Source organism: Etheostoma cragini, chromosome 3 (assembly GCF_013103735.1).
Source record: "Etheostoma cragini isolate CJK2018 chromosome 3, CSU_Ecrag_1.0, whole genome shotgun sequence".
In the NCBI taxonomy this organism is placed as follows: domain Eukaryota; kingdom Metazoa; phylum Chordata; class Actinopteri; order Perciformes; family Percidae; genus Etheostoma; species Etheostoma cragini.
This window is the reverse complement of record NC_048409.1, coordinates 1,927,095-1,939,012: the sequence shown is the minus strand read 5'-3', so window position 1 is coordinate 1,939,012 and position 11,918 is coordinate 1,927,095. Positions and strand designations below refer to the sequence as shown.

The 11,918-nt window shown below is 44.4% G+C and overlaps 1 protein-coding gene across 5 annotated transcripts in view; it reads left to right on the top strand.

Annotated features, from left to right (window-relative positions):
- The first annotated feature begins 3,321 nt into the window (after positions 1-3,321).
- Positions 3,322-11,918, top strand: part of fat3a (FAT atypical cadherin 3a) — a 135,022-nt gene continuing 126,425 nt past the window's right edge. For all 5 annotated transcript variants that reach the window (XM_034866014.1, XM_034866000.1, XM_034866008.1 and 2 more), the window contains exon 1: positions 3,322-3,578. The gene's annotated coding sequence lies outside the window, so the exon portion shown is untranslated. The remainder of the gene's footprint in view (positions 3,579-11,918) is intronic.

Here is an 11,918-nt window from a genome sequence, read left to right as displayed (position 1 = left end):
TTCAGATGCTCTGTTTCCCTGGGTGGCGAGTGGACACGTTGTGCCAGAGCCTGATCCAGCTGGGCTCTATGGGAAGCCATCTTGCTCAATTGGTCCTGCGGCTTCTGAGCTTGAGCTCTCTCCATCTCCAGACAGCTCCCCAACTCTAACTCCACATTTGTCTTACTTACCTTGAGACCTTTCAGGCCTTGAGTAACAGAGGTCTGCCGGTCCAGATCACACATCTCCCTCTTCATCAGCTCTGTGTCATGGCCCCAACTGCTGCCCTCTCTCTGTTGTTGAAGCTGATCCAGGAGATCGGCCAGCAGGTCCTCTCGGATGATCAGGTGAACTCTCCCCTCAGATTCACTTTGGGTGATCGTCGCCTCGCCGTCCTTCAGCTCACGCCGTAGTTGTTCTTCAAGGTAACTGAGGTAGAAATTCATTGGTGGTTCAGTCTCTCCTGAGTTGAAATCCATGTTTTCCAGTGTTCTTTCTCCTGTTGCAATGTGCACCTTTGGATTGTCACAGTCAAACTGTCTCTGATACAAACTGCTGTTTGAGTGAATTTGTGTCAGAACTCAAGTTGGGTTGCAGTAGTCAAGTGTGTTCTTATGACATCATCAACATGTATTCCTATGTTTTTGATCCAAAGGGTTCTGGATTCTATTCCATTCTAGCTGTGATTCTATTGTTGCTATGGGACACCAGTTTGTTTATGTTTGAATATACAACATGGATGTAATGATTTCTGATGATTCCTAAAATATGGCAAAGAAAGACCAATTTACAAAATATGGAAGGGAAAAAGATGGATGGCTTTGCAAGAGAGCCACTAACCATGTACGCTCGGCAACTGCCTGCTATTAAGATGTGCATTTACCACAATAATTATAAAAAGACATGGTGTGCTCGTCCCACCTTGTGGCAGATGCAGGACAAATGAAAAGTAAAGTGAAAAAATGCAACACTGCTTTATGCTCCCATAATTTAACACAAAAAGCAAGATTTTGACCCTGCTGGATCACACACACACAAAATAAAACACAAAACAACAGTATGGTTGCAACCAAAGAACTAACGGTATAATACTGTTATGTTTATTTTTCACACAGCACACCACTGCAATATTTTTACAGTAGGTACACTGTAGAATAACAGTTTCAAGCTGGCAACTGTGTCTGCCAGTAGTTTACTGTCAATTAAAAGGAAATTTTGTTACAGTGTAGGTTACATGTATTATTTTCTACAGAGGATTGAGGGTCGAGAACGACAAGGAGGAAGGGGTCCCATATTCCCGCAAGAACAAGAGAGAGTGATCATAAACACGGTTTTGGCTAATAATGCTATCAGGCTCAAAGAAATCCAAGCCAACATTATTGGTGATTTGTCATTTCCAGTAATGTCCATGAGGTCTCTCTGTCAACTCTGGGACGCATTCTGAAAAGACATCAGGTTCAAATGAAAGAAATGTATTGAGTGCCTTTTGAGCGGAATTCAGAGCGGGCCAAACGGCTGCGGCATGAGTATGTGGAGGTCTGTATTGTTCACTCTAGCACTGTGATTTTGCGTACTGCGCACGTAACCTTTTTACACGTTCATTGACTGTATACTAGATCCATTCTGAACTACACAATCTTTTCATTCACTCCATTTCCGAGAGTTTTACAGATGGATGCTGAAGAAATCCTGCATGATTATATATAAGTAGATGATGCAGGTTTCATCCTTACAAAAGCAAGGTGGAGAGGTAGAAATATCACTGGCTACAGGGCTATAATCAATATCCCAAGGCAACGTGGGGGTAACATCTCCCTTTGTGCTGCCGTTACACGGAATGGGGTCCTCCGTCCGTCATGCCAATACGGGCCCTTACAACAAACCTCACACTCTCGCAATTTTGGACTGATTGCACAACATCGATGCAATACATTGTCATCTGAGACAATGTGTCATTCCACTGCTCTGCTCTTGTCCAGAACTGGTTTTAACACCATGCACGGTTTAAACCTTCCACCACACTCTCCATTTCTAAACCCGGTGGAAGAGTTTTTCTCTGCATGGCGTTGGAGGTTTTACGGTCTCCGGCCCCAGGCTCAGGTACTCCTCATTCAGGCCGTGGAGGACACCTGCAACCATGTCGACGCCACAGCTGGGCAAGGATGTCTTCGACATTCAAGACGGTTCTCCCCATGTTGTCTTGCCGATGGCGATATCGCCTGTGATGTTGAAGAAATCTTCTCCAGATCCAGCTAGGCAAAAATATAATCTCCAGTATTGTTTATACCTTTTCCAGCTCTGTTGTTGTTTGCTGTTTTTCAGTGATTCTAACCTATGCTGGATCCCATATTTTATGTCAGTCTGTTGTTTGCTGAGCTAACAGTGTTATGCACACTACTATGGTAGCATGAGAACTAGGACACGTTTTGATTCACCATGTCGACATGTTGGCTGATTTGGGTATGTGGTGAGAAATGAAAGATATTTTCCTCAGTCTGCAGCATTGGTTTTGTGTAGTGTTTGGTGAACTTGTTGTATATTTGTACTTTATTTACAGTACTCTAATCACTGAGAAGTAGAATTGCTAAATGTGTTTTAGGTTTGCAACACCAGTTTGTAACTAGGTCAAACAGAATAAAAAAAATGAAATGAGTGTGTTTCATATGGTAACACAATATATCCATCCATCTTCATCCGCCTATCCGGTTCTGGGTCGCAGGGGCAGCAGCTCCAGCAGGGAACCCCAAACCGCCCTGTCCCACAATAAGTTTTTTAGAAATTAGTGTATACTTTTTGCAAGAGTGTTTCATTTTGCAAAGGGTCTGAGGTGTTCTGCTCATTGGGGGTGTGATTGGGCTAATTGTGTGTAGTGTTTTGAAAAACCGGTCCCTGCTTTCAAACTAGTGCTTTACCCTCAAGTGGTTTTGAAGATACTTTCCTTTAATTTTAGTCTAAATAAGTCCTAATTTCTGCTTTCCTAACTCAAACATTAGGTATAATTTCCTATAAAGGATGTTTATTGACCACAAATTCCAAAAATAATTACATAAAAAATATTAAACTAAAGTTAATAAGTTAGTGTTACATTGTGTTAAACATCCAAAAAAGTGACAAACATTGAAAAAAGCATAAAAATTGTTGAAAAAAGGAACAAAAACGTTAAAAAAAAGTTAAAAACATTGATAAGAAGTGTTGATTTTCACACAACGGTTAAGCAATTGAAAGAAACTGATCAGCCTGAGAGCGAGAACTCAAACCTGCGCAGTTTCCGGTAGGCGACGCTGTTCCCGCTCACCCAGGCGCGCGAACCACCCCCGTCGTGTGTACGCGGCTCCAGCAGCAGTCGTTGGGGATCGGCAGTGTGTCAGTGTCGGAGCGGCTCTGGTGCTGCTGTGGATGCTACCGAGGAGGACGCACTCTTTCACCGGGAGATTCAGCAGCATGGCCGGGTGAGTCCCGCGGTCGAGCCGCAGTCCTAGCTCAAATACGGGAGCCCAGTTGGAGGTGTGCGGACACACGAGCGCTGTGAACGCGGGGAACGGGCTTCCACAGCCCGTGATGCGGTTCTGTTTTATATCTGCAAGACAACGTGAGACAAGGTGGGTGTCCCGAGTCTTTTAATCTAACATCTGGTCTAATGCGAGTATCGCGATGTGCTGCAGCTGTGGGGAACCACGTAGAACAGCGGGGACTGCCAATGAACGGCGGGATGCGGGGCTCGGGGTACAGGGCTGCGGGGCTGCGGGGCTTGGGCGCTCGGGCTGCGGGGTTCAGGCTCCAGCTGCATGGGACAGCTGAGAGTCCGGTCCCAGCGGCAGCCTGCCGGACCTGAGCCCTGTACAGTTGTCATTGCTTTCTCCTTGCTTTACAGCCTGCATTAGTAAACGGAATGTGGTATCCAGTAGTGGTAGAAAGGTTAGCTGTGTGCATGCCATCCATGTTCTATGGAGGCAGGTGCATCTCTGCGTTATCTGTAAAGATTCCAGCAACTTCACCAATAAGCCTCATAAAGCGGCCTAACCTGTTAATTGCCTTCATGCCACTGTAGCCTGCAGCGTGGCACATTTTCTATCGCTAGCAGGGCTGGACCGCTCCAGGGGGGGCAAGATAAATCAGTTGGGGGGGCCATTTCATCAGATGGAAGCCTGAATGATCCCTTCTTTGTCACAGTTAGGGAGTCCTGCTGAATGGATGAGATGGCACTGCAGACATGTTGGAGTTCAGATGTGTGTGTGTGTGTGTGTGTGTGTGTGTGTGTGTGTGTTTCTTGCTGCAGATAGACATTGAGGCAACAACTGGAGCTGGTCGGAAGTGTCCTATGGGCATTCAGGGAAAACAAGTGTGCATGTAGCTTTTGTGTGTGTGTGTGTGTGTGTGTGTGTGTGTGTGTGTGTGTGTGTGTGTGTGTGTAAAGCAAGGCTGCGTCATAGAGGTTAGCAGCAGTCAGTGCTAGGCTGCTCTGTCAGGGTGGAGCTGCATTAAGAGTGACATGACAGTGTCATGGTGGAGGGTGGAGGAGCCAATGGTTTGGGATGGCCTGGCTGTGTGTGTTTTTTCCCCAAGCACACACATACCTGTGCAAATCCATCTGATCCAGAAAGTGTGCGTGAGTGTGTGGCTGCTTCCTCCTTTCACCTTTCTCCGGCAGGCCGGCGCCCAAACAAGCATCTTGCTGCCTGTTCACACACTCCTCCGTCCCCTCATCTCCTGGTTGGAGCTGGGCCTGGCCGGCCCCACACTGCCATGTTGTCGTGGAACACCGTAACCAAAAGTGTCGGACCTTCTAGCGGTTGGTAATTGTAGCTTGTGACAAAAATGTATGTATGACAAATAAAATTGATTGATTTGTAAGTGAGTTTGTTAGCGTTGGGAATGTCCCATCTGGGGAAATGGTGCAGCCATAAAGAACAAGTCCATTTAATAAGAGGGAAACGGAAACCTTCACCACAACATAATGATGTAAATCACTGAAATATAGCTTTGGAACATAACCGTGTTAAAACGTGTTATTTTATGTTGTTCTTTCCATAAGGATTGTAAATTTTGATTGTAAAAAAATCCAATATTGTTCATATAGTATTAGCTAGTAGCACATAGGTTACCCAGGAGATGATGTCAGGACTTTGGCTCTCTATTATCACGCTAATTAAAGAAAAGTTTCTGTTATTTTGGTATTTTTTGATTCCTTAAGATTAGTATAAGTCTAATGTCGTTGTGTCCAGAGATAATGTACAGGAGATATTAGAATATCATTTTGGAAGTAGGGCTGTTGGACCATATTACAAAAGTTGAATATATTTCTAAAGTCTATATATATTTCTAAATGAATCTAAAGTGATTAATGTGATTTTGTTCAGCTGCGTTTCCTTCCCTACATGTGCACCAACATGTGCAAGTGGCACGGGAACTGGCCAATGAAACATGATCATTATAGCGTTTCATTATTGCATACTTATCGTCGTGGTAAGTAATAATTTGTTAATTTCTTTGGTTTTTCAATATAATATTGTGCAACGTGATATTGTGACAACAATATTGAGTCGATATATCATGCACCCCTACTAGTACAAATTAATAACAGGCTGCGTTTGAGCATTAAATATTAAAACATTATTTGAAAATTTAAAAAAATAACAAATAAAATTTGAATGGTACTATAGAGGAAGATTGACAGCTCTAGTGGAGACAGGGGAAACCCGCTGGCTTAAAGATTGACCTATTATAAGTGCTTTATTAGCTCTGTAGGATGGGAATATAATATTTATAGCTTTTGCTGTTAGCTCATTTAGGATGTTTATTTGGTGGGACTACAATGCTAGCTAAGAGGCTAAGCGTCTTGGAATAATGGCTGCTTATCCCTCTCTGCTGACAGAATGCATCAATAGCATCTATCCAACATTACATAACCGCTAACTACAACCTTCAATTTGTTCAGAGCTTAATGTTATTTGATTGGATTTATTATCCCATGTGTTCCTATTTTTAATGGAGAAAGGCTTTGCTATGCTCCCCGTTCATGTGAAATATTCAAATTGTTGACACCATGTTCATGTGGCTGCAGCATTTCATCAAACATGTCCAGCACGTACATGCTTGTTTTGATTTCTCCAAGATTCCGCCTGACATATCTGATATCTTTGGTAGGATTGGCATTTGCATTTAGAAAGAAGAGCTTGGCATGAGCTCCAGTGTGGAGATCGGTTCCGTCCGTGGTAGATGTGTGATGGATGTGTGATGGATGTCTCAGTGTGTGATGAAGTACGTGATAGAGCCCAGTAGCCTGTCTGGACTCTGCAGCGCTGCAGATAACCTGCACCGGGGCTGCAGAGGAGCTTCCTGCGGTGGCTGACCTCCCTGCCGAGCACACTGACCTCCACAGGGAAGAGGGAGATGGAGGTCCTCCTTCCCTCCCTCCCTCCCTCCGCTGGTTTTGTTCTCCCTCTCCCAGAGTGCCTTGCTCCACAGGCTGCTTGCTTTAAAATGGCATTGCTGCAACCCCTCCTCTTCCACCCTCCCCCTCACTTTTCCTTCATCTCTGGGCTCCCGAGGGCTTTGTGAGCGTCTGTTCATGCCAAATGCCAGCACTCTGCAGACCCCCCCCCCCATCCTTGCTTCTCTCTGTGAATGTGGGAGACAGAGGGAGCGGGGCAGAGTTGGGGAATTTCTTTGGTTCCCTGTTCTTCAACGTCCAAGGTGGGGGGTTGGGTAGTGTGCTGTTGCTGAGTCCCCACTGTGTGTGTGTGTGTGTGTGTGTGTGTGTGTGTGTGTGCGTGCGGACCTGCTATTGTAGTCAGCAAATCCTGGAATGCTGTTGAATGACTGTTGTGTCGGCCCTGAAGTATTGTCGTCTTTGTCCTTCTCATCTGTACACGGCCGTTCTTTTGCTCCTCTGTGTGTGTGTGTGTGTGTGTGTGTGTGTGTGTGTGTGTGTGTGTGAGTGAGTGAGTGAGTGAGTGAGTGAGAGAGATACAGCCTGGTCTCACCGTCAACCTGCCAACCCACGCTCTAAACACTGTCTGCCAGTAGACAAAGAGCCAAAACACAATGTTTTGCATCTGGACATTTTAACCCTCTGGTGACCGAGCGTGTTTTCAGCCACTGATGATTTTAGCATGCTCTGATATTGTTGTCAATTTTTACAATTCTAAGCAGAATTGACCATTTACCAGAAGTCAAAAGTACCATGACTTTTTTCTATGTATCACAAGTTCAGCTACAGAGATATTTCAGTAGAATGCATTTCCTGATTGTACTATGAGTCGGCAGTGGGAGGGGGAATGGCTCTTTTCACTAAATATGCAAAGGGCCGGTTCACAGTTTAGTGCAGGTTGAATGGGACTGGTAGCAGGGCTGTTCTACTATTCTGTTCATGCAGAGGGACAAAGTAAGCTCAGTGCCTGGGGCTGGACCTTTCCCTGAGCTATTATCAATACAATAAATCATGTTCCTTAACCCTTGGGTTGTCCTTCGGGTCAAATTTGAATCAAAATGCCCAAATATAACATAGATGCATGAATGTACATTGTATGGAGGCCATACTACATTCTTTGAAAGTGAAATGAATAATTACATTCATTGAACTTTGGATGTTTTATGCAATTTATTTCATTTGAAAAACATGTTTAAAAGGTTTTAAAACAGTATCCTGACTGGACTTTGACATAAACCAGTCTGGGATCCACTCAACATCCTTTGATCTTAACTATTGATTGTAAAAATAATTCATAATTTCTGCCTTTTTAACCAAACGGTTAGGTAAAATGTTATTTCAATTATTGACCATGAATTTAAATCCAAAACCTTGAAAAAAGTGACAAAAACGTTAGATAAAGTGTCAAAAGCATAAACACTTTAAAACGTTCCCTTTTGACCTGGATGGACGACAGGTTTGTGGTGAAATGTGACAATCAAACATTTTGACTATAATGGAATATAATGCAGTACGGGAAGGGGGCTTTTACATCCGATCACACATAACCACAAAGTCTGGTTCATTTGATTAGTGTGAATTCAACATAAAAGTATCTTTTTCCCCAGGAGCACGTTTTAATCCTCAGTTATATATCTCGGTATCGCAAGCGGCTGCAATGTATATCGCTATGTGGATTTTAGGCCATATCGCCCATCCCTAATTGGTATGTAATTTATTGTGGTGAAAGGTGATGGAATAAGCTTTAAAATGGACCTTAAAAGAGCTTGAAAATGTGACCTTGGAAAAGGTGTACGAACCCTAGGAGTACAACTTCCGTCAGGTGCAGTTTGAGGTTTCAATACCTGCGTATACCATGCGTATACTCTGTTCTTCTTGGCTTTGTGAATAATGAAAAAAAATATAGCTCTTTGAGATATTTGATACGCGTTGTCCTGTGAAGGAAAGGTGTAGACCGGTACAGTTTATGTGCAGAGTTTTGTAATTGTCCAACACCTAGAAATGTGTCTCATCCAATCACATTTTCACTTACTATGACCTTTACTACTGTCATTACTAAACAGCCATCACTGGGCTTATTTGCAATCCAAGAACCATTAAAGAAATATCCAGCAAATAGACGGCACCGTAGGAAACATAAAACAGGTGATTTAACGTCACCGCTCATTTTAAACACAAAATGCTGTGGGAACATTATTTTCCTGTTGGTTTTGACCACCACCCTAGACAACGTTTTAAACATTACCGTTAATAATAATAATAATAATAATGATGTCAGAGTGAGAAGGCTGCCCATGGAAAGGCGCCCAGAGCAGTTGGAGGTTTGATGCCTTGCTCAAGAGCAACTTGGCAGTGCTCAGGAGTGAACCGGCACCTCTCCAGCTACCAGTTAACCACCATACTTTGGTCAATATGTGGCCTTGAACAAGCAACCCTCTGGTTCTCAACCCAACTCCCTACAGATGTGGGAGGGGGGGTAAACAGCGTCTCCTGCAGTGCCAGAAGGACCGTTCTTCTTGTGTCATCTGTGATCTGATAAACAGTCAGTTCATACAATGTAGTGCCCGTAGTACTAATCGTCAAGCTACTGTAGCTGTCATATTTCACGGGACCAGCGTGAGCGCGGTTTTCATGGTAGATTAGACGCCAAGGCTTTCACCTGCAGACACTCGTGCTGTTGTTTATTTGGTTGCCATGACTTGGCGAGTGATGCCGTCAAGCCACTGGTCCAGTTGCTCCCCCTCAAAGGGAAGAGACAGCGGAGGACAGTTCACTTGAGTCCAGTGGAGCAGACAGCTCTGCAGATCGTGTAATTACGACTTCATGTGATTTCATAAAATACTGAAGAAGCGGCGACAATGTGTTGCGCAAACACTGCACCTCCCTGCCATACACACCCAAACACACACACACACACACACACACACACACACACAGATCTGATGTGTATTAAAGAGCTTGGTGCCCTCGGCCATCACTGCCCTAAATAAACTGAAGCAGTAATACTCAGCAGACTCATGTTGTTGTGAAAGTTTTGTCCGTTCCATGTTTTGTGATTAACTGTTCTTATGGGCGTACAGGCTGTGAAAACATCTACTTAATATCTTTCCAAGACAGCCCTGCTGGTTTTAAAATGTGCTGTAGGAATTAATAAGCCGTTCTTTAATGTCGCTGACCGTCGTTTTGAGCTGTTTTTTCTGGTTCAGGCAGCATTTTAGCACTAGTAGAGGAAAAAGCCCAAATGTTACCCAACCCTACGTATCATCTCCTGATGTTATGCTTTATTTCACATATGTGGAATAACTGAGGCTGAAATTGCGACCATATTACAAAGTTGCCCTTTAGATGCTGTTTGCTCTGGCAGCCCTGTGTCTCCAGTCCTAGACTGTGGCTCACCTGTCCACCAGCCAAACCTGCAGATGAAGCTCTCAATCCACCAGGTGGAAATTAATTACTGCATCAGCCTTCAGAAGGAGCCCCATTTCTATGGCAGCTGTCTAATCAGCCAGCAGAATAATTCACAGTAAGCTCTTTGTCATGTTAAATCATGTCCACTGCTATTCATTTGCTGTGTCTGAGTAGCTGACGCTGTGCCCAGAAAAGAGAGTGAAGTTCTTGCCAGTGTGTGCAGAAAACATCAATTAAGCATTCGTTTCCCCCAGCCACAGTGCCTGCTGACACAATACATTAATGCTGAATAATTGTATGTGCTGATATAATTGGAGAATCTTATTTAAGCAGGCCTGTGTGTGGAGACTGTTAGGTTGTGTGTGTGTGTGTGTGTGTGTGTGTGTGTGTGTGTGTGTGTCCTGGGTGATGATACTGGCCTCAGGTGTGTGTGATCCAGCTGCAGGAGTGTGAGGCTTCATGCTCAGTGTGAACACCAGTGGGCTCATACTGTCAATTCCTTAACCCTCATTACTTGTATTATTGTTCACCTCCTATCAGTTTCTACAGTGTTGGGATCCCTCCATTTGTGTGTTTCTTTCTTGCGTTTGGTCACCATTGTAGCAGCCCCTTTAGATCATTTGTACTAGTGTAAGACACCTAGAAACACACTTCATCCCTGCTGTGTGTGCCTTGCAATCAGTGTGGGTTGATAAGCAGATGTTGCAGTGTTCAAATTACGGAGGGTACTGGGGGGGGGGGGGGGGGGGGGGGGGGTCTGACCCCCCCTAGATGAGAGGTTCCGGTAGGGTTGCGCTCAGGGAGGTACGTTTAGACTGGTTCTTTGATCATTTTACTAGCTGTCAAAACGTAGCTACGTACCAGGCCGGCGCTGGTGTGCCAGCGAATTTAAGAGTAAGTGGCGGAATCAACTTTAATCTCTGCCTATGGGCTGGTGACTTTCTGTAGTTGAGACAGTGACTTTCTGTAGATGAGACAGTGACTTTCTGTAGAAAAGACAGTGACTTTCTGCAGAAAAAGCAGTGACTTTCTGTAGAAAAAGCAGTGACTTTCTGTAGAAAAGGGTGACTTTCTGTAGAAAAGACAGTGACTTTCTGTAGAAAAGACGCTAGTATTGTCCAGCTACAAAGCAAATTTATATTTCTTACTATCTACCTTGCTGACACAACCACCAACATATATGACAAACACAGCTGAAAATATCTAAAAAAATATCTATAATATACCAGAGGAACCATTAATCTGACCGGCAAGGCAGAATTGTGATTGGATCGCGGTTGTGATTGGATTTAAGAAATGCCAATAAATCAGAGCACGTTTTACTATCCAGAAATGCTGTGTTGGACTAGCCAGACCCTCCCATGCAGCGCTGTGGAGGAAGGTCTGGGAGACTAGGATCAGACCAATCAGAAAGCACTCGGTCTCACCCAACATCAGCTGCATTTCTTTTTTTCTGGTCCTCAGCCTTTCCTATCATGTGAGAGAAATGTATTCCTGTGATAAGTGGGGCTGCTAAGTGGTGTGCTGATAGGCCAGTAACATGGAAAAGTGTCAGTGTGGCATCATTTACTGCCTGCAGCCTGGGATCAGTGGCTCATTGAGATGCATGGACCCAGAGAGAGGCTCAGCCCAGTGCAGAGCTGCCCTGCCTGGAACAGGAGCGGGAGACATGGTGGCTGGGCCTGGTGATACACTGCGGGCCAAACTGCTTGTGACTTTGCCTCTTTTTCTTCAGATCACTTTGTGCGTTGTTGCTGCTGTTGAGTGATCGGCCGGTCCTCCTGCCTCTGATTGATGTTGTTGTTCACAGCTCCAGATCCTGTTGGCAGGAAATGGGAACATTCCGTATGTGCGAAGTCGAGCACAGTGGCGTTTTTGGGGATCGATAGCTCATTATGGGAGCACTTGATGAGCTTTGGTGTGGAAGGTAATTCAGCTACGAAGTCTTTTCATTTCCCTTTGTCTTTCATTTCTTGACAAAATCAGGAAAAACAATCGCAGTTGTTGCTGAACGTGTTTTCTCCCCACTTAACCACAGCTATCCACCAAGATGGCAGAAGAGTTAACTGGTGTGTGTGTGTGTGTGTGTGTGTGTGTGTGT